At 45.9% G+C, this 4,058-nt stretch overlaps 1 long non-coding RNA gene across 1 annotated transcript; it reads left to right on the forward strand.

Moving 5' to 3' along the window:
• The first annotated feature begins 879 nt into the window (after positions 1 to 879).
• On the forward strand, positions 880 to 3,852 carry LOC125614817. Its single transcript, XR_007345371.1, has 2 exons — positions 880 to 1,091; positions 2,314 to 3,852. It is a non-coding gene; the product is annotated as an uncharacterized LOC125614817 (long non-coding RNA).
• The last annotated feature ends 206 nt before the right edge of the window (positions 3,853 to 4,058 follow it).

Here is a 4,058-nt window from a genome sequence, read left to right on the forward strand (position 1 = left end):
ATATATATATATATATTATATATATATATATATTATATATATATATAATATATATATTTAAATATTTAATTTGACATATAACAATTATGAATTTATAGGGTACAGCATGACATTTCAATGCATGCATCTAGTGTGTAATTATCAGGTTGGGGTGACTGAAATACCTATCACCTCCAACATTTATCCTTTCTTTGTGTTGGGAACACTCAAAATCCTCTGTTGGACATTTTGAAATATTCAATTAGCTGTTGTCATCCACAGTTCTCCTTCTGTGCTACAGAACATTTCAAGTTATCCCTCTCATCCAACTGCACCCTACCCATGAACTGTCCTCCACCCTAGTTTTGCAACTTCTCTGTTTGCTTATTTATTTATTTATTTATTTATTTATTTATTTATTTGAGAGAGAGAGAGAGAGAGAATTTTAATATTTATTTTTTAGTTTTCGGCGGACACAACATCTTTGTTTGTATGTGGTGCTGAGGATCGAACCCGGGCCGCACACATGCCAGGCGAGCGCGCTACTGCTTGAGCCACATCTCCAGCCCCTTCTCTGTATATTTAAATGATGTCAAAATCAAAACTTTATTTGAAGTTGGGCACAGTGGCACACACCTGTCATCCCAGCGGCTCGGGAGGCTGAGGCAGGAGGATCCTGAGTTCAAAGCCAGCCTCAGCCACAGCGCGAGGCCCTAAGCAGCTCAGTGAGACCCTGTCTCTAAATAAAATACAGAATAGGGCTGGGGGTGGGGCTCAGGGGTCAAGGGCCTCTGAGTTCAATCCCTGGTGCCAAAAAAAAAAAAAAAAAAAACCCAAAAACAAACACACACTTTTGTTTAAAAAATTTCAATACCAGTGAACTGATTTTTTTTCTCCTAGGAGGGAAGAGATGGGAGCCTGGAGCACTTAAACTTCTTTCAAACAAGATAAAACTTGTTTCCTTTGCTGCTTTTAAACTTGGAAATAAAGAATAGTTACCAGCAATAGAGTGTGTGCTTCTTAAAAAGACAAAACCCAGCACAGAGCCATTTGAAGCTCTGGTCCTTGCCAAGTGGAGGAGAGAGACAGAGTGACGTCTTCGCAGTTTTCAGGTGAAACTTTTCTATTTGTCGTCGTGCCATTTAGTCCCTGTTTGATTGACTGTACAAGTGACCTGCTGCATTTTGCAGAAACCAGAGGTGGATTGAATTTCTTAGAACCCTAATATGCACAAGGGAACTGCAGGAAGTGTCGCAACATTTTCCAGAAAGGGGTTAGCAGCCACAAGACTGAGGAGAGTGTCTGTCCATGTGAGCAGGAGGATTTCTTGCCCGTACACCAGCCATCTCAATGTTACTAAATGGTTCCTAAAGGTCCTTCTTTAAGAAATGCTAAGTCTGGAGATGTAGTTCAGGGGTAGAGAACTTGTCTAATAGGGATAAGGCCCTGGGTTGCATCCCCAGCACTTCAAAGAAAAATAAAATTAGATACTGCTGGGCATGGTGGCATGGGTCTGTAACTCCAATGACTCAGGAGAATTGCAAGTTTGAGACCAGCCTCAGCTACGTAGTGAAATCCTATCTCAATTAAAAAGTTAAAAGGACTGGAGATGTAGCTCAGCAGTAAAGTGCCCCTGGTTCGTCCCCAGTATCAATCAATCAATCAGTCAATAAAAAGATACTAATAAAATTAAACACAGTAGCCCCAGCAGCTTGGGAGGCTGAGGCAGGAGGATCAAGAGTTCAAAGCCAGCCTCAGCAAAAGTGAGGTCCTAAGCAGCTCAGTGAGAGCCTGTCTCTAAATAATATGCAAAATAGAGCTGGGGATGTGCCTCAGTTGTTGAGGGCTCCTGAGTTCAATCCCCAATACCAAAATATAAAATAAAATAAAATAATTGGGGCTGGGGATACAGCTCTGTTGGTAGTGCTTGCCTCACATGCACAAGGCCCTGGGTTCAATCCTCAGCACCACAAATATTTAAATAAAATAATTAAACACAGTAGAATCACTAGTCCAAAATGACTTTGTCCATTTACAGAAGGTAATGAGGTCCTAGGCAGCTAGTCGGTTTCTGCATTTGTGGTACTTGTACCCTGATCATTTAAACAATGATGACATCAAGGGAACGGGAAGTGAAAGGAGCATGTTCAGCACTTCCCGCAAGATCAAGACCCAACTTTCATTCCAGGAGGGAAACAAAAACACCCACCCAGAATTTGCCCTTCGCTCTCTCCTGGATCATTTAAGAGTTTTTTTTTTTTCTTTCTTTCTTTCTCTGTAAGATGTTGCTCTAAACGTTTTCCTCTCTTTTTCCATTTCAATGGGTACATTTAGATCCAGGAACAGTGTGACATGTCCCTACTAGAATCTGCCTCTTCACGAAAGCCTGGGAATGGATAAAACGCGACTCCAAGCAAAAGCGCGGGACACGTGAGCCTTTAACAGTGAATGTCAAAATCAGGGCCCTGGGCTGGGCACTGAGGCATACGCCTGTCCTCCCAGCTACTGAGAGGTTAAGGAGGAGCACTGCTCTAACCCAGGAGCCTGGGGAAAGTCTGGGCAACGCAGTGAGAGCTTGTCTCAAGACGACGCGGTGGCACACGCCTGTCATCCCCACTCCACTCAGGAGGCTGAGGCAGGAGGATCGCGGGTTCAAGGCCAGCCTCAGCAACAGCAAAGCACGAAGCCACTCGGTGAGACCCTGACTCTAAATAAAACACAGAACAGGGCTGGGATGGGGCTCAGTGGCCGAGGGCCCTGGGTTCAATGTCTTGTACCAAAAGAAAAAAATGAAAGAAAGAAAAATGGGCTGGAAGGAAGCTGGGGAGAATGCTTGCCTAGCAGGCGCTAATCCCTAGCACCAAAAACCAACCAGACAAGTAAATCATGGCTTCCAGAAGACGGAATTCCTGAATTCTCTTCCCATTCTTCTCCTGAACCAGTTTAAAAATCTCTTTCATCCATCATCAGGGAGATGCAGAAACGAGTCAGCCTGAAAGTCCTCCCAGTGTCACACGCAGTCACAGATGGTGAGCTTGCTCCCACCAGCGCCCAGCGGCAAAGCCATCGCGAGCTGCCTGGGAACTGGACAGGCACAGATTGGAGGGACGTCAGTGTGGAGCCCCGAGTCTCCACTGGGGGACCTCTGGGCTCCCTGGGAAGCTCGGCAGTGTCTGAAGATGATCTCAGTTATCACAACTGGGGTGGGGAGCGTGCCACTGGAATGGGGTGGGTAGAGGCCCCAGGATGTTGCTCATTACCTTATGTGACAGAGCTGGGGATGTGGCTCGGTGGCAGAGCACTTGCCTGGCCTGCAGGAAGCCCTGAGTTGATCCCCAGCACTGAAAAATAAAAAAGAGAGAGAGAGAGAATTGTGCAGCCCCACATGTCAGTGATGCTGAGATAGAGAAACTTTTAAAAGAAAGAAGAAACAGGATTTGCCAGGAAAAATAAGGAGGAAAGCACATTCCAGGAAAATAGGAGGACTGCAGGGTGGGACCGAGAAACTGGAAAGGTGACCCTGGCCTTGAGCTCGTTGTGTCTTCCCTTTGAACCTCAGTTTTCCTGAGCAGTGACCCTGTGACACTAAATGACTCATATGTTTTCCTGGTATTAGAAAAAAGTGCTACCGATAAAAAAGTTATGTCTCTGGGCCCCACCCCCTTCCTGTTGCCCTACTTGTCCCTCAGCACTGCTGGTAACCTACTCATGAGAACAACGTGGCAGGTAAAAGTGCTGGTCAGCCAGGCACGGAGGCCCTCGCCTGTCATCTTAGTGGCTCATGAGGCTGAGGCAGGAGGATCGCAAGTTCAAAGCCAGCCTCAGCAAAAGTGAGGCCCTAAGCATCTCAGCGAGACCCTGTCTCTAAATAAAACACAAAATAGGGCTGGGGATGGGGCTCCGTGGTCAAGGGCCCCTGAGTTCAATCCTGGTACCAAAAAAAAAATACTGGTAACAGGAACCCCAATACTGTCCAGGCAAGTGGTGCACACCGAAAATCCCAGCAACTGGCTCAGTAGTAGACCACCCCAGGGAACTAACACACACACACACACACACACACACACACACACACACAC

This window comes from Marmota marmota, unplaced genomic scaffold (genome assembly GCF_001458135.2).
Source record: "Marmota marmota marmota unplaced genomic scaffold, marMar, whole genome shotgun sequence".
In the NCBI taxonomy this organism is placed as follows: domain Eukaryota; kingdom Metazoa; phylum Chordata; class Mammalia; order Rodentia; family Sciuridae; genus Marmota; species Marmota marmota.